This window comes from Dermacentor albipictus, chromosome 4 (genome assembly GCF_038994185.2).
Source record: "Dermacentor albipictus isolate Rhodes 1998 colony chromosome 4, USDA_Dalb.pri_finalv2, whole genome shotgun sequence".
NCBI lineage: Eukaryota > Metazoa > Arthropoda > Arachnida > Ixodida > Ixodidae > Dermacentor > Dermacentor albipictus.
Genome location: NC_091824.1, coordinates 100,834,333 through 100,862,307, shown reverse-complemented (window position 1 = coordinate 100,862,307; position 27,975 = coordinate 100,834,333). Strand labels below are relative to the sequence as shown.

General features: G+C 49.0%; 1 protein-coding gene and 1 long non-coding RNA gene across 3 annotated transcripts in view; one reads left to right on the top strand and one right to left on the bottom strand.

Moving 5' to 3' along the window:
* The window catches only part of LOC135904588 (uncharacterized), a 348,163-nt gene that overhangs the window by 209,018 nt on the left and 111,170 nt on the right, over nucleotides 1-27,975 (bottom strand). The window lies entirely within an intron of this gene.
* LOC135904603 (uncharacterized) overlaps nucleotides 14,601-27,975 on the top strand; it is a 66,957-nt gene continuing 53,582 nt past the window's right edge. The window contains exon 1 of the long non-coding RNA XR_010565169.2: nucleotides 14,601-15,081. This is a non-coding gene — a long non-coding RNA (uncharacterized lncRNA). The remainder of the gene's footprint in view (nucleotides 15,082-27,975) is intronic.

Here is a 27,975-nt window from a genome sequence, read left to right as displayed (position 1 = left end):
CACCCGCAGATAGGCAATCACGTGCATACTCACGTTCGCTAAAACTCAACGTTGATAATCTTCGTTCGTGCTCGCATTAACCGGCAGCCATTCCTGATCATACTGGCGCCCAGTCAAGCTCACCGGCAGATTCACTCGCGTCCACTCAATTCATCATCCCTCTCTAAACCTCACACCCGTGAAATGAGTGTTGAGGGAGGATAAGTCAGTGTACAAGTGGACGTGTATGCAGACCTATGGTCGTACGTTAGGCTTCTATGCTTTCAGAGTAACAATGGCACCGACCCATACTGAGGGAATGGCCATGAATGTGCATATTCGTGCATTCAGATGTGCACAGAGTGGGATAGGTCAACTATGTAATAAATGTTGAAGAAACTGTTGAATATCATGCGCAATTCTATGACGATATGTGTGTTTGTGTGCATTAGATATACTTGCGAGGCGATATCATGTATATTCACGTTTCGCGTCGTTATTCTTTTGCTTACGCAATTGAGGTGTGCGCTCTGGAACGTATGCGAGGAAAATAAAGATATGGGCAGGTATATGGGCGTGCAGAAGAAAGTATAAGGAAGATCACTTTACGGCCGACTTCGAGGTTCGCACATAACGTATAGCGGCATTTATTATTACCGCACTGTTCGAGATGCCACGCCCCTCATATTAAAATAGAAAACGTGGCACGAAATGAGGATGTTGACCTATTCTCGGACATCGACATGCTACGAACACAAACGACGTTGCATGGAGGCAGCGAAAAGAAGAATAAGAAACAAAAAAAAGCCCTCTCGGAATACCCGCTTGTTCGCGCAAAACATGTGCGCGCCTAGAGTGAATCAAGAGCGGGTTCCTCCGACGCAAAATGGGCCCACGCGGTGCCGTCTCAACGTTCTCTCAATGTAGATGGACGAAACGTATGTCATTCCTCGGTGGCATATCTCTCTAGCACATTACGCCCGCCGTGTAGAACGCACCAGAGGACGAGCAAGCGGGAGACAGGAGCCCCCGCGGAGATTTGGGGAATACCGCTCTGTGACCAATGCTGTCGAGAAGGAAAAAAAAAGAGCATATACGAGGAGACGAAGCCGTTCTTCTCGTTCCGTTCAAAGACCGCTATACCGCGTAAAAAGAGATCAAAACTTGAAAGACGTATTGGGGCAAGCAAAGAGAAAGAGTGAAGAGGGGCGGAGATGGAGGAAGAGGGGGTGGCTGGAAAGACGCAAGGCTCAACAAGATGGCAGCCACTCCTAAAAAAAAAAGCGGCGGCCACAATTCAAAAACGCCCGCACGTCATCAAGCCGAGAGTCATTTCTGTCCAATGCACTGTGAACTGTGTGTTTGCATTTTTTTTTTTGCGAGAGAAAACGACAAGGGTCGACGTAGCTGGAAGAAGAAAAATAAATTCGGAAGTTTGGTGACGAAGGAAGGAGAGAATAAAGGAGGCGAGTCAGCGGAAGAAAGGATCGACCCCCCCCTCCTCCTCCCCCCCACCGCTTCCCGCAGGGCCTCATCATAATTAGCCGGGCCCCGATACGCAACCACAAGCGAGCAAGGGATGAGAAATAAAGCGCGCGTGTGTGCGTGCGCGCACGGAGCAAACTTTTATTCGAGCCACCGACACCAGCCGCCGCCACTGCTGTGTGCGGTCGTGTTCCGACGACGCGTGTGCTCCGTCATTTCGCATTGACGATGATGACTAGCCATAATGCATACACTGCCAGCGGGGGGGGGGGGGCTCGCGACTCCGTCTGTCCTTCGACCAGGGTCCTCTACCCTCCCTCCTTTTTGCATAGTCAGCGTGTATATGCTGCTTTTTTTTCCTAACTGCCCGCTGGCACGAAGGCGGAAGAAGAGCGTATAGCGCGGAGCTCCTGCGAGTTGGCCCGCGCCACTCCGCCCACGCAAGGCGACCTCCCTCCTTTGCTCCCCCCAAAAACTCCGCCATCTCATCACGCTTCGTCGTCGAGGTTGACGCCACGTTTCCCCATCACACTTAACTCTCGGCCGCGGCTAAGCGCCGGCATTGTGCCCCCTCCCCGCGCCGTACTACTTTCGTCTTGGCCAAAGCCATGGGTTCCGGCGGAGCCCGAAGAAGGCGGGGTCCGGAGGGCCCCGAGACAAGGCGACGCACGCCACCACCTGTGTCGAAAGGGTGCGCGAGCCGGCGGGGGTCTAATAGGCGTGGCTGCCAGCGCACGTATCTGGCGCATGCACGGCGTCGATTAGGAGCCACGGAGTCGCGGCTAAGTGCGCCGGGCGGAGGCAATTAGGAGCGCGCGTCGGTCATCGCCTCCCGTTTGGTGTACGTGGCACCCGTGGGTCGTTTCCTTCCAACCTCGCGCCGACGGCGAGCCTTTTGTCTCGCGTGCCACCCGGCCGGCAGGCGGGCCCTGGCATCGGCTACGTGACGCGTGCGGGAACGGAGTCCGTGGACCGCAAGATTGCCTCGAACGCCGCCCGGCTTTCTCGCGATGATTGCTTGTCGTCGTTATGCGGCCGCTCTAGTTCCGATGGCGCTCACGCCTTACCCGTATATAAGCCATATGGAACGAGCTCCGCGAGGGCTTGTAAACGACTGGGCACCGAGCCATATATAGACCGCGGTCGCGTCGTGGACGCTTTCAATCCTGGCTATATAACCCCGTCGTCGCCGAGACGAGGAGGGTTGCTGAAGAGTTAAGTTCGGCAGTAGTTAGTAGGTGATTTGTGCCCAGGGCCCCGGGGCAGTGCTTAAGGACGCTTCTTCTAGCCGGAACAAAGACGGTCATTTCTGCAACGCTGGAATCGGGGCATCTTTTGCCAAGCGTGGACTTCTTCTCAGCGGGGAAAGTTTTTTGGGCGAGCCACATCGGGCGCTGTTCCTTAAATACTTTCGCGCTGCAGGAGTCCTTTGTATACGGGTCACCGAAAGGGCGACGGACCACCAGCGATGGAGAGGAAGTTTTTACTGCCGATTCATCCTCGCTTCACGATGGAAGGTCGCTGGCTACTGAGGCGAACGTTATATTGGTCGTCTTTATTTCTTTTTGCTCACATTCATGTGTGCATATAGCTCCAGCGATTACACTGACTATGCATATGCATATGTCGAGAAGTCTTTAGGTGATGCAAAAAAAGAACAAGAGCGCGATTAAGTCCCTCAGTCCAAAGATGTTGGTTTAATCAGCGATTCTGCGTAATGAGTCGGATTTGGAGAAATTGTTATATCGCCGTGCGAGGCGGAAGCTTCCTTTCCGCCGTCAATAAAAGTAAAATAAACGCTTCGACGAGGCTGAGAATAAGCGCTAAATTTATTGTTGTCGAATTACTTTGCTGACCAGGCAGGAGATCTCTTTGACGCCCAACGGCTCATTACTCATTAATGACCTTACCACTGCGTACCATGTGAACAAGAAAGCAAAGTACACAGAGCGCTTCCGTTGTTAACAAACTTACCAGCTGCCACTAGCACGTGCACGAGGGGCTTTCTCGGGGCACATAAACTGCGGCTGCTTCGTGTTGTCTGTGCTCTACGCCTTTTGAGACAGAGTTTGACTAAATTGAGCCATATGTCATTTCTTTCGAACGGTGTGATCGTGGCGAATAGTGCCATAGACCGTGAGCATTTCTTTAACTAGTAATTGCGGACGAAAAACGCTTGTCAAGAAGAAAGGAATAAAGGTTCGCACTAAATGAGTTGAAGGCATTGACTCCTCTTGGTTAGACCATTAGGTATCGCGACTGCCATGGTCTGACGGTAGTAGCGGGTGAGATTTTCTGATAAAATTAAGCTGTTGCCAGCTACGACGTTTGATTCCCAAGTAACCACAACATATGCGCTTTTATTCGTACAGCCCTGCTGGAGGCAGATGGACATCAACTCTTCCGTTCGATGCATGTTTAACGAACATGCTACGGCTTGCTTTGTAAACGAGACTAGCCCGTGCAGACCTTTTTCACTTACATGCCAGCTAATCTTCCATAAATATATCTATATGGTCATTTCATGGGGGTGGGGTTGTGGTAACCACTAGTAAGTGGTTTCCTTCAGAGCAAATAATATACACAATTGCGTTTTCAGACTAAATGCCAAGCATGTACTCCTTGTTTTTATAATTATTATTCTGATTAATTTTATTTCAACGAATATTTATTGCATACGTTATGGTCAGCGTCCCAGCCGGTAGACGCAGCGCAGATCGATAAAAGGCAGAACACAACAATCGGCTCCGTGCAGTTTTAACCACTTCATTTTACTCCCACGTTTCTGTAGCTGTGTTCCCGCGCGCCAGTTGCACGATTTGCTCCTTTCTCTAATTCAATATGCATTCGTGTACGAGGCATTTGTCATTCGTTGTCTGGTGCAGCGAAGCCTGTACTATCCTCTGTTCATTTTTCCCGTTCACAAAAGAGCCGTCTGGCGGGCGGATTAGGAAATAGTACAAAAAAAAAGAGGGTGGGGTGGGGGGTGGGGAGAACAAGACATGCCGATTATTTTGCTCGCTTCTTCGATCATTTCATCGATTTTTCTTTCCCAATGGTGAGTTTAAATCTCGCTGCATGAAAGGGAAAAAAAATGTAATCTTCAAGAAAATAAAAAGGAAATAGGGCTGTGACAGTTAAATCGGAAGCAACGACGGAGATAGAACAGGCATTATAATAAGAGCAGGGACAAATTACGAACCAGACGGCGTTGTTCAGCTGTGTGTTAGAAATTAATGACATCTGCGGGAATTTTCCTTTTGTTTCGAGGGACGAAGTGGGCCTCGTGCGCACTACGAAGCGAATGCGGTGGCTCTCCTTTTTCTCGACGTTCCCTTACCTCCTCGAAAGCACGGCGCCGGTGGCGGGTTCTGAACGATAAGCCCGGAGAGCCCACGAAGAAGAACAGAGTACGGTCTACCCCACTAAATCCATGCAGCACGGAGGAAGCTGGGACACGTGTGAGCCAATCACAAAAGAGGGACGAGAGAGCGACGCTCGTCGCGAAGCGGCCCCGCTCTCAGCGCCATCTTCGTACGGAATGCAACAAATGGACCCAGCAGCGCTATAGGCAAACAGCACCACGGCGCAGCGTTTGTGTTGCTAACGCATCTGCGGCCGAATTCACAAGACTTCTCAGACCGAATTGACAAAGATTTTTGTCACTAAGTGTTCTTTACAATTGGCCATTCGGCCTTCCAAGGTACTTCCAAAGTAATGTCCAACGTCAAGACCGGCTGGCACATGACCTTAACAACAGTTTTAGAGTAAACAAAATGATATATATATTTGGGAATACAGGCCCTCGTTCGTGTAAAAGCTATGTATCATAGGCCGGCCGCCTTCAATAATAGCATGCTTAAGATTTCGATAGGATAGGACTTGTTCCCTACGAACATTTGCAGCGTAAAAAACTATTTGTTGCGAACATAAGTCGGGCCTTGTTCTACAGAAAAGTAAGCGGGCAACGCTTTGGCAGCAAGGCGACCAGACAACGTCGAATACTGCATGGGTCCACAATGGACTGCTACGAAGAGAACCGGATAAATTTTGTTCAGTTAGCTGGTCATTCATCGAATCACAGAACTAGGCCCGTCCAAGACAAATGCCATGGGTCGCGTGCGTTTCCTTCTTTTCTTGCCCTACTAGCTTCTCTATTCGAGGTTATTCTGTGACGCTACGACGAAATGCGTGCTTTAAAGCTGAAACAAATTTTTCTTATGAGTTGTCCTTCTTAGAAGTAATATCCTTTGTTGTTGTTCTTTGTTTGTTTTGTTTTGTTTTTAGCTGACCAAAGCACCGTCCTAAAACTCCGCTATTGTCCGCGAACTACTCTATAACAAGTGTGGGAATTCAGCTCTGTTTCTTTCTTTCTCTCTCTCTCTCTCTCTCTCTCTCTGCGCGGTCTAGGAAACTCACCCAGCGCCGGCCTCTAAGAAAGCCTGCGCCAACACCGCACGGCTTTAACGAGGCCCAGAGTCCAGCTCGGCGTCTTACGATGACGACGACGACGACGAACAAGCACGAGCCGTGGGCGAGGTGCTGGTGCGGAATAAGGAAGGCGCGGCGCGGTATTTCTGCGTGAGAAGACGGGAGGACTGCACGGGCGCGACTTCCCGAAGGCGAAAGTGCCGGAGAGAAAGAAAAGAACGCGTTGAGCCACCGACGAAGAAGAAGCAAAAAAAAAAAGAGGAAGGAGGAGAAGAAGAACCTCCGCGCGTGCGCTAAGAGGAGCGAGAGGAAGCGAGGACGAGAGGCAACAGTGCGCAGCTGGGGTCCTCCCGGGAGCTGTTTTCCCGATCACCGCAGTGAGACCATCCAGAGATTTGTCGGCGCTCCTTATCTGTCGAGCCGCGGGGGCCGAATTTTGCAGCAGGATCGCAGCGCCCACCGGGCTGTAGTGCAGGAGGCAGTGGGGCCGCTGCTTCCGAAAGCTCGCGCGGATCTCCTTCTTGCATTTCTCCCTTTCGCTTTTCATTCTTTTTCTCCTTATATCCCCCCTCTACGCGAAGCCGCAGCTCCGTTTTTCGCTTGCCTGGGCCGCCTTCAGATAACGGCAGGCGGACGGTGGCAGGTTCGGGAAAGAAAGATAGAGGAACGGCATAGCTGAGGGGGGCTGGCTGGCGCTAGTCGTAGTGCCACTTTAACGCCTGAATGTGCTCTGCTTTCTCCGTCGCCGCCAGCCACTCACCGACTAGCTCCGCCATCGCCCCCCTCCCGCTGTACCGGGCTAGCACGACGGAAACGCTGCAGGCGGCGGGGGGCCGCAGTGGGACACGTCCTCCCGAATTACTCCTCTGACGGAAGCCAGGTCGGTTGACGTTCGCTACCGCGGCCGCGAGAACGCGCGTGCCGGCCGTGGGATCGCCGCTGCTCGAAGCGGTGCGCGCCCGGTATCGGCTTTATGGGACGGTTACGACGCCGGTGGGATCGATGCGGGCGTCGCGCTTGACACGTTGCGCGTTCCTTTTTGGCCGTGCGCGCGTATCGGTCGCTCTTCGTCGCGACAAAAGCCTGGCGAGCGCTTCTTGCCGGCGGGAACCGGTCGTTTAGTTTCGGGGCAGCTGCATAACATCCCCTTCGAGTTTGATAGCTAAAACAGATGCATTCACGTGAGAGCTTAAGTTGAGTTCGTGATAATAACGAGAGTGAGCTTGGACATTCGGCAACCACGATCCGCGCATCGCGGTTCCACGTGCGTAGCCAGGTAAACTGAATAATTTGACGCCAATTGTTTTGGTCTACATGGCCATTTTTGTAACGTAGACCGCACTGGGCTTTTTTGACGCTTCTTTTCAACTTTCTCACATAAATATCTGCTATAAAGCTTGTTAATAAAACGTCCGTCAATGTAATTAGTTTAATCAGTGAACAAACTTCGTCTTTGATTTTTTGTTATTTATTTATTTACCTTTCCATTGCATATGACGTTAACGTGAGCAGATAATTTACCTGCAGTGACGTAGTTCGGGTATATATTGTAGGCTTTAAAAATATATTGTTAGACGTAAAAAGAGAAAGGCACACTATACATAAGCAAGTGCTGATTGTTAAATGCACAGCGACAGCGCAAGGAACACCAGATTGAAACAAAGTTGCTGCTTGTAAATGCAACTTTGACGCAGAGAATTCAGCGGCCTATTTAGAGATCCTCTACGCCTGTTATCCAGCAGGCCCAAGCGTTGCGATTCATGGCCGCCCAAGAAGTAACTTCTCGGATGCTATACCAGCGCGGCCACACTGAAATCAGGGATGAAAGAAGGACTCTGTTCCGACAAGCTGCGCTGCTGTTTACGCTACCCACGCTGCATACGCCAGCCGGAAGTAAAGCTCTCGGTCACTGAAAGACGAAGCACACGTGTGCATGGCGCCAAGCGTCCGATTTAAACCTTCAGCCAATCTAAACTATTGGAGCTGGGGAAAAAAAGTACCTGTAAGAAAACGTCTACTCCGCAAATAGTGGTAAGCGGAAGTAGCTAAAAGCAGCGAGGAACAACACAGCACAAGACGAACATATTTTCCAAGGTCTGAAGAAATAAACGCCGCAGCAAAGGTAAACTTGCGACCAAGCTCGCTTCTCGCAAAGTGGTGAAAGGGGTTGTAATGGAAGCCATATAATAATGACAGGTGTCTTTCTTTTAAGCGGCTTCCTAACACCGAGGTGAAAGTCGTAGTTTTTTTTTTCAGCTTGTTTTTTGCATGGCTGAAGGAGCAAAATGATTATACCAAACCTTAAAGCGCGATAAGTGACCTTTTCTAAGACTGCTTTTCCTTTTTTTCCCACTCCCTGTAAGTGGCACAGACTAGCACTCTGTCACTATAATGGTATATTCCAGTGGCGAAGACAATTCATAGAAAACAAACAAATAAAAAATAAAAGAGAGAGCGAGATGCTTCCCACTTCGGAGAAACACGCGCTTTAGCAATCTACGTTTGTTAAGACGCTTTTCTTTTCTTTTTATTTTTCTTTAAGCATGACCTAGATTTTCGTTAGCGTAAACCCGCACGAAAGCGAAGACTAAGCGGGAACACTGTAAACATCATTTTGCTGCTCCTCCACGGTCTGTCGAGGACCCGAGTGCCAGAGGAAGGAATTCCAATCGCCGTACGCGAGAGATACACGAATTTGAGGCTGTTGTTGTATTGAATTAGAGGCGCGCATCCTTTGTTTCTTCGCCTCGTCTCGGGGAGTGAAGGAGGGGAGAGACGAGCAAGAAAGCCTGCGCGCTCCCTTGCGGCATGCAGTTGCTGTAGCATAGCAAAGAATAAAGGCATGCCGGAAGACACTGGGCTGCCGTGGGCGAAAGAACCGCTCCAATTGCAACGATGGTCGGTCGGTCCGTATAGGTTGGTCCGTCGGACCGAGGGATAAAGGTTCAAATCGAGGGGGCTGGTTGGCGGAGTGGAATTTCCTTGGAGATTTACCATCTCTCAAAGCGAAGACGGCGCGAATTTTCTTCGGTTGGGCCTGATCACGTCTCCTATTAGCGAGTTTTAGTTCCCCGCGTGCACTTTAACGCTGTCGTTGTTTTGCCGGGTAGAAACCGAGCTGCTAAAGCTGCGTAGCTGGCGACATCGTATGACACCGTGCTAACCCGAACCGCGTAGGGCCTCCTAATTTATCCTGCGATTGGCGTGCCCTTATCTTCTGTCGCTAAGATTTTCGCAGTGATGCAATAAGTGTGGACTTTCGGACCCGCCAAAGGGTCACACAAAGGACGAATGTTCCAGGAGATTGTGGCTTGAGCAGTACGTCGCCAGATACCAACAATCAGCTCTTTCTCTACGTTCGTCTCGGTGTACCGGTACAACGTCAACGCTGCTAGAGAGTTCTAGAAGTAGCTATAGGAGACCAAAAGTTTGCGTTTTCGACCGGAAGTACGAAAGTACACAAAATGAATACAAAAGAACGCCAACTGATGGTGGCGTTCTTGTGTAGGCAAAGCCGTTTGAGAACACCCTGTTTAAAACTTTTTGCTAGGGAGTTTTAGAAAAATCCCAACATGGCTCGCACTCGCTTGTACTCTTGCCGCGTTGTTTTGTATGCATTTTGTGTCCTTATGGATGCTCGATTTCTAGCATGCAACTGTGTCCCATATATTTAAGACTACCAGATAAGTATATACCGGCGCGCTAGTACCTTTCGATTCACCAGGTAGCACTTGTGATAAACTCGACTTGCCTCGCGTAGTGGATCTCCAAAAGCGGCGCATTCGCTCTCAAACAATGCCGTCTTCCAATCCAGAGTTATAAGCGAAGAAGGGGCAGGGAGGAGGCCTCTGTTTTCGCTGGCTCCTCCGACCCTCAGATGCCATCAATTTCGAAGGCTGACGCGAACTGCCTCTGCCGCATGCAGGTAAACAATTCCCCGCAAGCGTATACCACGCTTGGGCGGGCATTTCCTTGTGGCGCCGGGTGTTCAATATGGGCTGTAGCGCGCGCGCTCAGCGAAAAAATATAGAAGGTCGTTCCAAAACTTAATCCAAGTAATCTGTTGTCCTCGATATTGATGCACCAAGTTTGTAATTTTCTTTTTTTTCTTTCCTTCGTTGAATGTACGCGCTCGCTTGCGTGCTGCGTTGTAATGAAGAATTGCTCTACGTTCTCGGCGCTGTGTTCACAGCGGGCGCGGCAGACGCTGATGACTCGCGTGCTGCGTTGTGAATATGGAGATTTGTCGGGGACGCAGTGCGGAGAGCGAGTTTCGTGGATGAGAATATTTTGTCTGTTTTAAATACTCTCATTGCACGCCATATTTACGGGTACCTCAATTTCTCGAACGAAAGAGGCCGAAACGGCGCCGTGTCTCCGCCGTTTGAATGACGATCGGTGGATTTGAGAAGGCGCTTGCAGGGCCATAGAAATGCTTCACAAAGGGATGCCCCTTTCTCACTGGCCAAGCAGTATAATTTGAACTATCGGAACATAATCAGTCGGTACGAAATCTGTGCACCCATTAGGGATACTCTTTCCCGCGACCGAGACACTAATTAGAACTATCAGAATATGATCGATTGGTGCAATATCTGTGCACTGCTTTAGATTAAACTTCCGCTGCTATATATTCAGCAGAGAAGGAGCGGCAACGACACGAAACAGACTCCCGACGCATATATCTGTACATCATGCAATGTTGTCCAGCTTCTGTGCGTTTATTCCTAAATCGAACGACATCGAAGCTCTTATTATGACCGTAATGCCTAACATTGGCTGACCACAGGGGATGATATTTCGACCGGGATTGCCAGCTTGGTGATCCGGCAGCGTGAAATGATGCGAGCTGCAACAGTCGATTTAAAGATCTCCACGAGGCCAGGCTGAACACTAATTCCCAACTGTTATTATTATTATTATTATTATTATTATTATTATTATTAGTAGTAGTAGTAGTAGTAGTAGTAGTAGTAGTAGTAGTAGTAGTAGTAGTAGTAGTAGTAGTAGTAGTAGTAGTAGTAGTAGTAGTAGTAGTAGTAGTAGTAGTAGCATTTCGTTTGAAAACACATTGTAACGGCGCGTTTGTACACACGAATGAAAAAGGCGGGGGCGATGAAACAGGAGCAAGGCGAGGACTTTTCTTTTTGGTCTGGCGGCCTCGAAGAAATCCAGTGCTTTGGGGCCGAGCCTCCTTAATGAACGCCTCCTGCCTTGTAACATTTCTGGTGGAGGTGCGGTGGAAGCGAGTCAGGTGGCTTAACGGATTGGGTGTATGGTTTGAACTTGGCGACATGCGTTACATGAGTGCGAGCAGAACGCCGGCCGTTGGCGGTGAGCTCGCTACGGTATATATATAATAGTTCATGTCGCTCAGGCGATTGAGTATGATAAAAGGGTCAGCGTATAGTGCTCCAAAAGATCTGGGCACAATACGCAATACGTACGGACGCGTACGTTTGGCTGTGGGTGCCGCATTATTGTCTCAACGTATGCCACCAACAAACTAGAAAAAAAAAACGTGAGCGTTCAGCCTTTGCCCCGATAGACAGAATAGAAAGAGAGAGGACAGGAATGTTAACCAGGAAAACGTCTGGTTGGATACTCTACGTTGGAGGAAGGGAAAAGGGAATAGAAAGAAGATAAAAGGGAAGGCAGTCAACGCGCGCGGAGACCAGCACGCAGTCCAAGGCACTCGCACGAGCCAATCGTTTTCAAAAAAAAAAAGAAAAAGCACGAAAGAGGCTCGCCCGGAACCAGTAGAAACAACGCACCTCAATTTCCACCAAATGCAACGGGGTCGGTCGCCTATAACAGCACTAGTTCTAGGTTTGTAGCGGTAGGCTGAAACGAGTCGGTGCTAAAGCGAAACGGAAAGCAAGCGCTTCTCGTCGTCGTCTTCTTTTTCACCAGCACCATGCCCACATGTCCAGTGCCTTCAGTACAATGCCAATGTATAGCCGGTCAGAAGGCCCCAGTTCGGCATGCGGCTAGGGTCTAAGTTGGCAAGCCGCGGCGTCCGGGCGGTCGGCCCGCGCTCGACCAAATCCGGAAGCTCGACTTGTACGCGGCAATGTACGCGGCGGCCACCTGAAAGCTAATCGCGACCCGGAAACGCACAGCCTCGCGCCGCACCTAGATCGCTCTGCGGGGGTTAGGGAGTCGGGGAGCGAGAAGTGTCGACGCCACCACTGCTGTCGTTACCGGATGATGGAAGAAAGGAGGAAGACGGGGGGGAGGCCAGGGCGCCCCTGTGATTACCGTTAATCCCGCAAGCTAAGCGTTCTTTTCCAGACGACGCACAGCTGCAGCGAGACCCCCGATTTCCCGCCGTGAGGTATTAAAGGAAACACAATACCCCTTTCCCGCCGTTTCTTCCCCTCTGAGCTTCCCGGTCTCGTTTCGCAAGGCGAGTAACAAGGACGAGAGAAGGGAGGAAAAGGAAAAGGCCGAGTAAACATCGAGAACGTCTGATCTGCCGAGTAAGATCAAAGGGGAAAGGGCAAAGACGGCCGCGCAAGCAAACTTGCCGCTCGCACTGCTCTGTTGGATTTACTGGGGTGTCCTTCTTGTTCTTTGTTGTTTTTGTTTTCGTCTCGTCTTGTCCTGTATCCGCCTGTGCAACTCTCGGCGCGTTGGCGAAGAGGAAAAAAAAGAAAGAAAGAAAGAACACGCGGGAAAGGCCACTTGCATGTTGCTTAGGATGGCGGGACATTGCTTGGTCTCTCCCCTGACACTTTCCACAGTGGTATATACTTCTACGGTGCCCTTTGCCAAGATTTCTCATTTCTTTGACCCTCTGCGGGAGACCTGGTGGATTACGCCTTTATTTTTTTTTCCTCTGTGACGTCTATATTTTCACGCCTTTTGAACATCGTTTTTGTTTACCTTATAATATACAGAACACCCACTCCTTCCGTGTACGCTCCCGGTCTCCCTTCCGAGACCCGAGAAAGTGAGCCCCGTGGTTGATGAGATATGATATTGCCTCTCGTTGCTTGCGAAACAAAGCGGTGAGCTGAGAATGGGACCCGATGTTCTGCGGAATTGGCGCTTTCGCCTTACCTACTTGCGAATCGGTCGGGGCCGGTTTATCTCCGAGACGCACAGTTTCCGCTGACGCTGCGCAACCGCAGGAGCAACCTGTTAGCGTTATGGTTTTAAGGTGTTAGCGTTATGGTGCGTGCCCGCCGAAACAAGAGCTCATTGCCCATGCGACAGGTGTTGAAGCTGTTGCCTGCACGAAGGACGTTCAAATCTTTGGGAGGAATTTTCATTGATACGTGTATAGGTTGCAATGTTGCGAGATGCCTCCTAGCCCGAATATACTGTTAATTAAATCAGCGTGGAGGAGAAGACCTGGGAATGAAAAAGGTAAACGAAACAACTCTAGTTATTTAAGGATATGACCAAGCAGTTTCGACGAAACGCGCCCAAACTTGTTGATATGGTGAACATTGTTTCACTGGTTTAATTCCCTACGCGGTACAATAATTTAGCTATATACATTGGCTGAGTTTAGTTATTAGCCACCACATTCACCGCTTTTAACATGAGGATGATGATTGTTATCAGCATCCTCTTTGAAACGGGGCGGAGACAGAAAGCCTGATTGATTTAATCAGGTTTCACTGCATCTATCGCCATCTACTCTTCTGCCTATCTGATGTCGACCTTAACTTTCGCATTAAAGAACTCTATCCCTATATTGTAATGTTACCTACGCTTGTATTATCTCCGGTTCTATCAGCTTCTTCCCTGGTTTTTTTTTTTTTTTCGACAAGGCTCTGAACGTCTTCTACTTATCTCGACTACTGACCAGTTAATCCATGTTTTTTTTTTTAACTCGCAACGCTACAGGAAGGGGGGTCGTTCGCTACAGGTGTCGCGGAGACAAGCACTATCTTGGCGTTCCACTACGATGTGCTGAGTCGGTTCTGGACTCTTTTTGACAGCACACACATGCAACATCCTGTGGCGCACATTTGCTCCGGTACGTTTTCGTTCTCAGGCGGCCAGCTCAGGCCTGACACAGCAAGGCACTGCCCTTTGCGTTATCATACTGATTCCCTCTACACTAAATACTAAACAACATGGAAGCAACACATGCCGAATGTCTTAGCTATCCTATTTTTTTACAGACCAAAAAGTTCCCGTGAAGCGTCAAACTTAGAACTTCGTTTTTGTACGCCCTCTACCTCATAGTGCGCCGCGTTGTGGTAGAAGGGCGAAACGTCTCTAATTCCTGAGTCTGCTAGATGGGAAAACCTCTATAAGAAACGAAGAATAAAAACTCAACTTCTCTGACTTCGTCTTCTTCACTAAATTATTATTAAACCCTGAGCGCTGTGAAAGCTGCAAACCACAAAAAGAAAAACAAAAGAAATGTATGGCACGATATGCATAGGATAAAAGTCATACAATGTTAAAAAAGATTTAATTAAGCAATGTCACCATTTCTTGATTATAACGAATGATGTGGGAAACAAGACTCAAAGGAAATACAGGAACTAGTGCGGTTGTCTGTAAACTACGCGGCGACGAATACACAGGAGAGAAAAACACAGACACACAAGCGTTTCAACGTGCTCCTCTCTCGCGTACGTCGCTTTTGCTTCGTTTCAAGCAGAATGCCCAGGTAAACAAAGCTAAACAAAGAGCTCGTATCTGCCTACGCGAAGTTGGCCGGCACCCGAACCCAGACGCCGGGTTCGCAGGGACAACCACCGGGGGCGTCCATACAGGGAAGTACGCCGAGCTCGTTTACCACGAACAATGCTGCCGGGACCTGTCACTCGGCCGTCGCCTCGTAGGTTAAAAGCCGCGCGACGCGACGCCATCTGTGCCGTGACACGTGCACCTATTGTGGCGCTCGACGCCGGCACGCGTCGACGTAATACCAGATCGAGCCCGTAACGCACGCGCCGCACGCCCCGTGGCTGCCAGTCAAGTCAGCGGGTCTTACGCACCGTGTGCAGAGCGACGCATAGCGGCGGGCATAGAACGTAACCAAACAGATGGGTGGGTGGCTCCCGTCAATGAGCGGCAATTGTGTGGTTCCCAGCCGCGGTCAAATATGTGGTTGTGCGCGGTCGCCTGGCCTCCTCCCCTAATTCCCCCGCCTCGCCTAGCTGACCGCCGTCGCCTCACATGCTAGGCCACAATGGCACATCTGGTTCAATGAAGGTTCGTTTCCTTTTTTCGTTCTGTGTGTCACCCACTTTCACTGCTTTCGATGCATACTTGGTTTTAGTTTTCGATTTTCTTTCTTTTATTTCTCTCTTTTTTGTTTTTTTGTTTTTTTTTTTTACTCGGAGCATCGTCCCAGTTTGTCCTGTTACGTAGACGCTTATAGAAACGTAGTCGGCTCAATTCCCCCCGTGCCATTCAGCTGTCCGGACGTCGAAAAATGCCATAAAATTTTGTCTGCATCGCCCCTACATATAAAAGGCCGCACTCGCCTGAATAACAGTACCGAAAGCGGCTAACATATAACCTCTCCAGCCACGTCGATCACGAAAAATGGACGTAGCGGACGCCGGCATTCTTCCGAACAATGGCTGCTCTTCGGGAAGAAATTACTTCGTGTCTCCTCGCCCGTTACCACTTGCAGCCATGTAATTCTACTGTGCACCTCGCTGCAACCGCACTTATTGTTTTCAACGTCGCAGTTTAGGGGTGATCAAGTGTCTTTTTTTTCTTCAATTTAGTCAATGTATGTTATGAAAAGGGAGACGAGGACAGAGCAGGTAAACGGCTTTGTTTCTAGCGAAAGCGGCCAGCCCCAATTGCAGGGCTTGCAAATTTAATTTGGAAGCTTTAGATCTGCCAGCCTTTTTTCGAGAGCACACACTCGTCGTTATAGGCAACGCTGTGCCACCGTCACACTAGAGGCATTGCAATTCTGATTAAATTTGCACGCATAAATATAAGTAGGCGAAAAAGAAACAAAGCAGAGGAACAGCCGACTTTCAGCTGTCACCACAACAGGCAGCACTTGCGTGCAGTAGGAAAGGAGAGACCGAAGGCGAGAAATATCTCGGAGAATCAAAACGGCGGAAAACGATCGGACTACATTACACAATCAAAATCGCATCAGAGCAACCTCAAAGGTGATAAGCCCGTGGGCTGCAGTAGATACAGAAAAAGAAAGAGGAGAAAGGTAGGAACAAACGTAGACTTAGTTTGTCGTAGCGCGCTCATTGGGCACACTCTATGAACTGTGACAGCAACACACACTACTGTACCAGTGTACCAATAGACGTGTACCCATAGGCAATAGAACTATGTCGTCCCACGAATGTACAGAATGGCAGAAGGATGCCTTTACCGAGGTAATGGGGATCGACATAAATGGTGTCAAGAAAAATGCGTACGTGAGCGAAAAAGGTGAGCTGTCGCGATCAGCATCTCTTCGAATCATGCGGAATTCTGCTCGCGAACCAAGTGGCTGTCGTCGCCGGGGCCAAGAAAGAAATCGCGAGGCAAATTAGTTTGCAATGTCACCTCAAATAACTTGTTCATATGATAGGAATGAGTGTCTATCAGACAAACGCGCAGGAGCAAGGTCACCGTCGCAAGAAAAACGCCGTTCACGACGACCAAAAGACAAGCATTCCGCAGCTGTCCGTAGATAAAAGGCTTCCCAAGGGCTTGATGCATCGACTGCAAACACCAACGAGATGACACCAAGGCCACGGGCTAACACGGACAAGAGAAAACATGAAAGCCGATCCATCTGCGACACGTCGGCTGCTAGCTGGGAAAGACGCCGCCCACGCCGAGACGCTATATGCAGGACAGAGAGCAAAGATGGCTTCAGCGGCGGGCGGGATAACCGTCGCCGCCGGCGACATCCGAGATGCTCCGCAAGGGGGTGCACGCCTCGCGGGTATAAGATAAATCGAAGAATGAGGTGCCTCTGGCTTCCCTGCGTTTCGAGAGCATATATAGATGTCGCACTACTGATCTCTCAACACAGTCGTAATGCGAGCCGCACGCGCCGTCGGGCGAGAAGTGCTCCCGAGCAGGATTGATCCATGCCTGTGGGACACCGTGCCTGAAGAGCAAGCAGTATATAGCACAGTGGAGAATCGGCGAACTGTGAAGGCGACGTAGGCGCTCGGCTTTGCGGGGCGCGGCTTGAAAGGTTGCACGGCATATCTGAGGCGCGCCACCGCATGCGCGCTGCCGCCACTGCTGGTGATGAACACACACTTGAGGCGATATCGGATTAAACATCTGTATTAAAGCATTGCTAAAGAAGGTTCATTACGTGTCTGTCGTTGGTAGGTGCACCATTTAATTTCACGGGACTTTCTTACAGAACACTAACGAAATCTGTGTTCCCTTGTAAAGTTCGCAATTTGGGCCCGCATTTTCAAAAAAAGCTGTTACTGCTAGAATTGTTCCCATGAGCTAATTTCAGCAAATCGGGATGCTGGAATTATTACTAACGAAGGCAGCCAGCCAATGGAAAATAACTTTTCCGAATGAAAAACTTTGTGAACTCGCACCCCGAGTTCTATCATTTTGATTGCAACCTTCTGTTTTCTTTTTCTTTTTAACACCGTGAGTGATCATGTCGATCTTGACATTTTCACATCAGATAAAAATGTAAAAAAAAATTGTTTCGAGGTTTATGTATTTTGTTCTTGTTCTCTCTTGTGTATTCGGTGGTTTATCATTGTACTGCAAATCAGGGGCCGAATTCATCAACCTTCTTTTTCCTAAGTGCTCTTTGCCATTGGCCCATCGCCTTCGCCAATAATGCGTCCAGCGTCAAAATTGGTTGAAATTTTTTCTTAGAACATTTCTGGCGTATGAGCTTTCTTGAATACGGGCCCAGAAGTCAATTAAGCATGCTGTTTTTAGCCAAACTGATAAACAAAAAAATAAGTTCACCAGAAAGTAATGAAAGATGTTCTTTATGTTTCATTGTTGTCATTGTATATTATTTCAGCGAGATAACACCACGCAAAAGAATGCTATCATTTGCCCCAAAACATCACGTCAAAACCGCAGCTGTCAGCTTCACTTTATCTTTCTCTCTCTTCACCGTAACGTACGTGCTTCTTCGCATTTGACCCGTAACAATGCGCTAGGCCTGCTCCAGCGTTTAATACGATTACTTTATAACATGTTCCATCGCCGCAAGAAATTCGAATCGCCGCTGAGGCACTAAAGCTGAAAAAAAAATGAAAGAATGAAAAGCAAAGGTGGGTGGTTTGATGAGGTTTCTCCGACACGGCCATCCTCTGTCCACCTCTGCGCAACGACTGGAAAGAGAGAGGTCGGTATATCGTCGTGGCAGATTATAAACGCCAACTACGCGACGGCCTCCTCTAGGTCTTTCGATTCGCTCATCGAAGCACGACGCATTTCCCTACCAACCACTGACAGGCAATCACGATATTGCGGACCCGCGCCTTCCGATACGCAGTCTTTCATCCGTCGCGGCGATCAGGTCTGCGGGGCTTAGCTCACAAAGAGAAGGCACCAACCACCTCGCAACGCCCTCCCGTGGTTTCGACGCCGTGCGCGCGGGTAGTCGGTGGTGGGGAACGCACGAGAAGGGGGGGGGGGGGGTAGTCGTGGTGCATAGGACCACAGGGGGCTCTGCTAGCGCCGACAGGAGAGCGGCAAGCCACCTGGCAGGCGCCCCTCGTGGGCAAGTGTGCCGGGTATACGCTCCGAGCAACGGAGTAGGAACCCACCGTGTATACTACACACACAGATGCACACGGACGTAGTGCGTAAGCGACTTACTGAAAAAAGCGCATATAAATAAATCTGGCGCACGGCTCTGTTCCTGTTGCGGCACAGTGACGCCAAAAAGAAGCCGGACGCCTACGGATCCGAGAGAGAGAAGGGAACTAGCTAGGGAGGAGGGGAGGTTGTAAAAGCCTAGGTTGCAAAGGTAACAAAATGAAGAAAAAAAAGGAGAAAAAAAAAGAAATGAAAGAACGTAGGCGACAGGCGCAGAGGGAAACGGTTGGCGAGAGAAGCGGGGGGAGACGGGGAGGGATGTCAAGCCATCTGCAGCGGCGGTAGCCGTGACACTCGAGAAGACGCCACTCGTTAAAGTCGTTCGAGCGTGGCGCGCGTTCCGGAAGCCAGAGCGCGCGCGAGCGAGCGAGCACACACGCTTGTTCCGGACAGTCGATGCAGAACAGATTCGGCGCAGTGAGTGCGCTTTGCTGTTTGCCGTCGGCCGCCGTTGAAGTGCCACAAACTTCAATCAAGAGGCGGTTTCGAGGCGACCGCCTCTGAGATCTATCTCTGCGCCTGCTCCATTCGCCCGCCACCTCACACCTTCTTCCAGTTCTCTCCGCACTCTTTCCTTCTTTTTTTTTTCTGCGAGTTCGCCGCATCTTTCTTCCTTCGAGCGCCAAAGGAGCTGTAGAAGAGGACGCCGGGAGGAGACGTCGAGAAAGGACCTCTTGAAAACCCTGGTAGTCGTCGCGCTGTGTCTTCTTGCATCGATACTCCTTTCTTTCGCAGAGCGTCGCTGCCTGCGTCTTGATTATTTCTCTCGCCAGAGGTGTTCGGGCGGTAAGTTGAAAGGGTTGGGAAGGGAAAGCCGGGAGAAGGCGAAGGTGGATTGGACGTCGACGAGAAAAAAAATAAAGATAAGGAAAAGGAGGAGACGTGCTCGGCTTCAGTCATGCTTGCGCGAAGCCACAATGCGCTCTGACAGGAGCCGACGTTGTCGGCGTGTGGGGTCCGAGAGAAGCCGCCCGCGAACGAAGGACGGTTCGCGGCGAGGGCGGCCTTCTGAGCGACGGCTTCGGGCAGGTGACACCGAGCGGGCGTAGCGGTATCTCGTGCATCAGTGCGCGCAGTTATAGTCGCCTCCGTTCGCGATCTGATATAAACGCTCTCGTTTACAGTTGCTTGTGCTCCGCTGTGGCCGATGCTCTGTTTCTTTCTTCATGACAGCAACTGCAAAGTACTCGCATGCTGCAAGCCGTATCACGGTATTTGCGGCGCATATAGACTGAGCTTTGACAAATCAGTTCCGCGGAAGCGAGCATTGTTCTCTACCCAACTGTAATGAACCGGGACAAATTTTTATTCAGCTGGCGAAGCTTTCTTTTCGGTAGAGCCGCATAGAGCGAGAGAGGGAGACAATGATACAAAAAAGGCAGGGAGGACTGAGCCAGTTTGGCTACCCTGCACTGGGGGAAGGGGAACGGGGAGGGAAAGATTAAGGGAAAAAGAGAAAGTCCACCGTGGATATCACCGACCCGTTGTAAAGTTTTCCGCTCTATATCCACTAACGGTCATTCAGCCTGGATCACAGACGGTCGCTCAATCCGGTAGCTTTCAAATATTGCAGGAGCGCTTTTGTGGCCTTTTGTAGCTGCGAAGTGCGAGACCACGGTCCAAAGATCTTGTTGAAGGTCAGCGGTCTTCTATCTAACCGTTTTATACCTGTGCAATGGTCATGTGTTTCATTTTCAAAAGACGAGCAGAAGCACAATAGATGTTCTATAGTCTCCTCGACATCGCAAGAATTGCACTCGGCGCCATCAGCCATTCCAATCAAACACGAAAAAGCCGCATAGGATTCCTTTATAGCTTAGGCTGAACGGGCACGTTGGTTAGGTTGCATCTTTGGTTAGCAGCGCGACGATCGACATGTGAAATAATTGAAGTGACAAGAATGTAAGTCAGCGCTCCTTCCTCTCACCTGTTTTACTTCCTATACGTAGGCCGTCGTGGTGCTAACAGAAGGTTTTGTTATGGGTTCGTGCTGAAGTTGGGTGGAAGACAATTTTCTCTTTCAGGCTGAGCTTCATATGTTGATGTTGAAGAAATTGGGTGGAGTAGAAAGATTTTTTTCTCCCGACCAAATAATACCTATTGAGGAGATCAGGAAGTTCTTGGGGTATAACAAGTTATCGGGTAGCTTACTCTGTAAACGTGCTAAAATTGATTCTATAAACGTCGTATTTACATAATCGTTACATAAGTTTTGTGTTTAGTGATGTGGCTACTCATGCCACAGAATGTTTTGACACGTAAATGAAAAATTTTGCTGCCTTTCAAAACAAAACTGAAACCAAGCGCGCAAGTGAGTGAGTGAGTGAGTGAGTGAGTGAGTGAGTGAGTGAGTGAGTGAGTGAGTGAGTGAGTGAGTGAGTGAGTGAGTGAGTGAGTGAGTGAGTGAGTGAGTGAGTGAGTGAGTGAGTGAGTGAGTGAGTGAGTGAGTGAGTGAGTGAGTGAAAACATTACTGAGCTCCAGTAATTGTGTTTTTCTGCGGCTGGGGCGGATTCTTCAGGGGAGTCTCCCTCCTTGTGTCTTTCCCGGAGGTCTTCACCCCCTGCTTCGTCCGTCCTCTATCGCAATGGTCGGCTTGCCCTCAGACCAGGGCTCCGCTGGCCTGTGCTGTCCAACGTGCACGCCGCACTACACCTAGCTGGTCTTTGCAGCGGTCGCTGAACAGCAGTTTCTCCCATAGCTCCGCACTTTGACGTAATATGATTGGGACTACGACAGTTTATTGACATGCCCATGTTAGGTGATATAATGTGGGTTTCTCATTGTACCATGGACATTTTTCCTTATATAATGTTGGGTGCATTTTACTTAGCACGTTGAGGTTAGGGTACGACCCTGTTTCTAGTTGTCTCCACGCGACAGCTCCTTCCCTGCTAAGGAACTTGTGCGGCCGGGGGTACCACGTCCTGCTGCCTCTGTAATTGTCTAAAATGGCCGAGTACTCTCGGGGTACAGGCGTGGGTTCCTCAAGGCTGTCGACGTTGGACGCTCGGTAATAACTCTCGAGCTATCCTGCCACCCTGCTTCCCTGCCACCCCCATGTGTCCCGGTACCCATACGATCGTGTGTTATCGCTTCACGGGTTCTGTGGCTATTTTTTCTTGTGTTTCACAGTCTACTGAGCAGAGTATGCGGAGTGCTCTGTGACTGATTCTGCCATGCAAGTAGTTGCGGCAGGCTGTTTGCGAGTCCGAGAGTATTGTTAGCAAATGTCGGATCCGATAGCCCTCCGCTGCCGCTAGAGCAATGGCCACTTCTTCAGCCTCGACTACCATATAGTCTTGTAGCGAAACACTGATTCTCTCTCGCAGGGCCGAGTCCACCAGCGTTGCTACTGCATTCTTGCTTCCCCTTTGTCTAATGTATATGGCTACGTCCACATACACCGTTGTCTTTCGGGGAGCTCAAGTTTTCGGGAGATATTCGGCCCTTGCCTCCCTGCGACCTTTATGGAGGTCGGGGTCAATGTTCCTTGGAATTGGTTTTATTTTAAGCGTGCTGCGGTACCCGTCGGGGATAGCTTCGGTCCTCGATATTTCCCTTATCTTCTCAGCGTAGCCGAGTCTCTGGAAGAGAGCTCGGCCTGTGGCTGTCTGCTGTAGTGTGCACATTTGGGCCGTGAGTAATGCTTCTCTTGGTTCTGCGGACGTGTTGTGCAGTCCCAGGGCTAGGAATCTTTCGGTTGAGGTGTTTTGGGGTAGTCAGAGCGCAGTTTTATATGCCTTGCGCATTGTCGAATCCGCCTGTTGGATTTCGTTCTTGGTGTGCCTTTGGTACGGGAAGCTCTATGTCATTCGGCTGACAACCAGACTTCTAACTTGAGCGTGCTTTCTTCTCGCAAGCCATGGTGTCTGTTCGAGACTCGCGTGATCATGCGTGCGACTTTGAGTGTTGATGCCTTTAGCAGTGTAAGGGTGTGGGAAGAGCGCTGGGTTGACTGTAGCCACATCCCTAGGATTCGTATGATTGTCTTTTCAAGTATCGGTGTTCCTTCCAGGTAGAGTTTAAGCCGCAGCTATTCACTGGTTGGAACCGTTCAGTTTTGTTTTCCTCTCCATACTCGTAGGAGCTCTGACTTTCGGTCGAACACGCTAGTCCTCAACTACGTCGTCGTACTAAAACCGTGCCTAAACCCAGGCTGTATGTTAGATGGCAGATTATGAGATCCCAGGGAAAGCACTATATGTTAATGAATTATATGTTTTAAGATTGGTCATGTCTGGGATGCTATTGACATCGGTCTGTAGTCCGACGAAGACTGCTTATCAGCGAATTTCTAAAGAGGAAGCACTTTAGCTAAATTCCATGAGGAAGGAGCAGTGGCAGATAAAAAAGATTTGTTGAATATGACCGCCAGTTATCATAATGGCCACAAGGAATAAAGAACAAGTAATGCATTGTGTACCCAGTCTGGACCGGTACATTTTTTGGTATCCAAGTTCTATACTAGGTTAAGAATGCCTTCTTTGTTTTTGTCAATACCACTGATTGTCAATAACACGCCAATATCACAATACCACTGTTTAACGTAGTTTTCTACAGAGGTGGCCGCTTTCTGCCGCTTCTCTTCTTTTTTTCGCTGAGTGAGCCCATGTTGATCCAAATGATGGTGTCATCGGCATAAATTGCGTGTTGTATGCCGCCAATTTTCTCTAGTCTTCGTGCCAGTGCGATAACTGCCACATTGAAGAGCGTGGACGAGATAACCGACCCTTGCGGTGTTCAGTTGTTAGGTGTTTCAAACTCCTCCGTCCGAAGTTCTCCCATGCCTATGGTTGCCGTTCTGTTTGACAGGAAAGTCTTGACGTAGCCGTGAATAATTCGTCCGCAGTTCAGGTCGTCCAAACCCGTGAGGATTGCCTCACGGCTTACATTGTCGAATGCTCCTTTCATGTCTAGGACAATTATTGCGTTTTCTCCGTACCTGGGAATATTCTGGAGTAGTTATTCATATATTTGGAGGAGTACGTCCTGTGTTGATAGCTTAGGTCTGAAGCCGGACATTGTGTGGGGAACTAATTCCTTATCTTCCATATAGTTTTGTAGCCATCGGGTTACTACTCGCTCATACAGCTTCCCCAGGCATGATGTAAAATGATGTAAGCGAGATTGGTCGGAGGTTTTCTATTTGGAGTTTCTTGCCTGGCTTGGGTATCATTACCACTTCGGCATGTTTCCACTCCTCCGGGTCTGTTTCTGCTTCCCAATGTTTTTTGATGAATTCGGTTAATTGGGTAACCATTTCATCACTGACGTTGCGGATTAGCGCGTTGTTTATATTATCTGCATCTGCAGCCCTGTTCTTGGTGGTGTTTCGTATGGCCGCGTAGACCTCTTCTTTCGTTATGGGTCTGTCCAGCTTAGCTCTCTCATCGTAACCACCCGACGTAATCGCATTATAGGAAACGGGCACGAAACCCAATCGAGCAAGAAGCGCCGCTAATTACGTTCATTGAGTAAGTTAATATACGTAACGGCTCCATCGTCCAGTGTTCAGCCATGCATTACAATAATCACAATGATGGCTGGTGCTATCACGAAGGAAGGAAGGAAAAAGTGGAGAAGGAAAGGTAGGGAGGTTAACCAGTATGGCTTAACCGGTTTGCTACCCTACACATGGGAGAGGGATGGGGAAGATTAAAGATGGGGAAGGGGGAGAGGGAGAGAGAGCACATATCACAGCACACACACATCGTCCGTTGGAGTCCATCATTCTGGCATGGTACGCGACGTCACTCTCACAGCCGCTTGTCCAATCCCGTCTCTTTCAAAAACCGAAGTAGTCCCTTTGTCGCCTTCACCTGCGATATCTTCTGTCGGCGGCACGTGAAAATCGTGTCGAGCGACAATGGTCTACTGTCAAGGCGCGCTAGAACAGATGCCAGGGACTGTCGCTGAACGTTATAGTCAGGACAGTCGCACAGAACATGTTCCAGCGTCTCCTCGCAAAGACAGGCATTACAGAGATCGTTGTCGGCTATTCCAATGCGGAAGGAGTAAGATTTGGTGAAAGCCACCCCCAGCCATAAGCGATAAAGCAGGGTCGCCTCTCTTCGACGCAGTCCAGATGGCATATAGAGATGCATCAAAGAGGGCAGGTGGTATTGACGGTTGCTCTGGGTGGTCTGGCTGTTTGGTGTGCACCATAGAGATAGCGTGATCTTATGTGCAAGCACTCGAAGTCTGCTAGCTGCGTCGGATCGTGAAAGCGGTATGGCCTCTTCTTGTGCGTCTTCAAGAGCTGCCCGAGCGGCATTATCGGCGTCTTCATTTCCAGTGACGCCGCAGTGACTTGGCAGCCACTGAAACGTCACATGGTGTCCTTTCTCCTGTGATGTATGGAGTAGGCATCTAATATCGAATACGAGCTGCTCGAATGGCCCGCGATGCAGAGCTGATAGTACAGATTGTAGGGCTGCCTTTGAATCGCTGAAGATTGACCATTGCCGAGGTGGCTCCCGATTGATGACACGAAGTGCAGCGCGAAGAGCAGCTAGTTCAGCAGATGTCGATGTTGTTGGGTGATCAGTCCTAAAGCTGATGGTAATAGCTTTTGCTGGGACGTGTGCTATCACGAGATTGTTGTATCTGCAAATGCACTCGAATGTAGCTCACGGGGGTTGCAATGTGGACTTGTTGACAATGCATCTTCAAAGGGTGTACGGTAGCGCGATTAAAAGACGGTGCAAAAGAAGAGACACAGCGGACACACACACAGGGACACACACAGCTAATGTAGCATTCTGATTAAACTGCTGCTTATGGTATCAGCAAGACCGGGTACAGAAAAGCTTTTCCAGATAGGAATGATCGACCTAATGAACTACTTATGAAAAAGAAAGAAACAAGTGTAACGCTATCTCCTAGTCATTCGTGCTGCGGTGAATACAGATAGCAAACTGGAGCGGAAAACGCAAAGCCTTTCGTTCGTAAATGCTCTTTGCCGTTGGCCGGCCGCCTTCACTAATTGAATGTCCGATATCAGGATTGGCTGGAATTTTCTCTTACTAACAGTCCTGCTAATAGGAGCCCAGATTTTTATGCGATGACAGTCTTCATACAATAGCGTGACGTATAAGATGTGAAAAAAATATATGTTATATGTTATTTCGTTCCGTAAAGGCTATAGAGTAGAGGTGGGCGAATATCACCTTTTTCGAATACGAATCGAACACGAATAATAAGTCTTGACGCCGAGACACATATTTACAGCTGGAATATTTATTTGGGTACATAATTAAGTACCACGTCTTTACCGACCAGTACAATGAAGACAGGTGACTATCAGGGACAAAGGATCAGCTTTAAACACAATGTGACTAATTGTGAACAAAAATAAAACTGAGCGAACAGTCTTTCAACATTACAGCCTCGTTACTAACAAGTTTTCCAAAACGCTCAATAAGTAATTGCGGAAAAAAAGGTCAAAAGTTGTGCAAAAAGAAAACCTGCTTGAGGACTTGTGTGCCGTAGATAGAAGTAAAAGGGCCCCTCTAAACAAAAACAACCCGGGTTGTAGTGTAATAGGTAGAACTGCCACGTGTCTAGACTGCCATGAACACTAAATGACAGATTACAAGCTAGAATAACAGGTTGCCGTGAGAGCTGCCACCAAGAAACCGTAAACAGAGCTTGCCTTAGCCATTTTATTTCTGAATTGCTTCGAAAACTCTAGTCGCTGTGTGAGATCTGATAATCTGAAATATTTTGTTTATCAGGCGGAGAGCAGTAACCAGACTTTAACAGTCATTTGTTGCGAAATAGTCGGTTAGTTTAGAATATTCGAAAATACCGAATAGTTACGTTTCTAATACGAATAGAAAGGATTAGTGTGTAGCATTCGTTTCATATTCGAAACATCTTCTGTTCGTCCACTTCTACTATATAGCATATCGAGTTACACTGTCTTGTTTTGCTAGCGCACGAAATGACTCGACGGCAGCACTGAATTGATTCATACCGGGACCTTTCAAATAAGTTTGCAATAGCCACAAGTGCAGAACGAACATATTCGGCTGTCATAAAAAACAATCATCGCGACGTTACGAAAATTGCGGTGACGTCACGGTTCGTGAATCTGGATGCGCAATTCAGGAGTAACGAACCTGGTGCACGATCGCCCCCGCTGACATGCGGATAGCGGATGGACAGCATATTTTAATTACAGATGGCCTGGAAAGCCTATTTACATGTGCATTTTCGACTCTCACTTTCGGATATCCTGTGTTCTGGCTGAGCGATTCGCCAGGAAGGGACAAACTCGGTTTCCGCTTTGGTCCTGGTTGAGCGAGTGAGAATAAACGCTTTCGCTGTAGCAGAATCACCTACCATGCATGAATTGTGCTCGGTGGACGTTCACGGCACGAATGACCGAAGTTAGCACATGGCAGAAGAAAGATGTGCAGATGATCCGCGCAACACTGTGTGTCCTCACGTTTAAAGTGCTCCCGAACGGCCGAATACCACTGCTCCCACAATCTGAACTCTTTCGATTATTTTTGCAGACGGTTCGTCAATTTTACATTTATATGAAAATAGGAAATTCGCGGGCGCTTATTGGAATCGGTTGGCGCACTACATGGGTAATTGGAGATCACAGAGAGAGGCCTTCGTCCTGCAGTGGACATAAGATAGGCTGCTGCTGCTGCGATGATGATGATGATGTAGTCGGTCACTCAGACAGTATTATTAAAAATGTGACGTTTTTTGTATGCATTGGCAATGCGAAAAGTAATGAATAAATGAAAACAATTCACAAGCGAAATAACGGCGAGAAACGCAACACTTCAGATATTTATTGAGTTTCATGTCTTGTACTTTCTTACAGACAGAGCGACTAAGAAGCCGCCTTTCGCACAAAAGCCAATTACGGAGCGACTGTAGTACGCCACAAAAATGTTAACATACATATCCTACGATTGACGTTCACGTGTTTCAACGAGATACTGTGATTAGGTTTTATTGTGCACACCTGCGTATGCATATCTGGCAGGACGAATTCCTCTCCCAGCGTACTGCGATTAGCCCTGTCTCGCGTCAAAAAGGTGTCAGCCGACGCAAAACCCGGATAAATGCAGATTGCTGCGAGGAACCTTCGTCCTACCGTGGGCATAAAGGGTGGTGGTAGTGGTAAATGATGATGATTATTATTATGGTATGATGATGATGATGATGATGATGACGACGACGACGACGACGACGAAGACGACAATGTTGGTATGGTATGGTATGGTAAAACTTTATTAATTAAAGTCCTGCAGATCGTGAGTCTTCACGAAGCGGGCCGCTCCCAC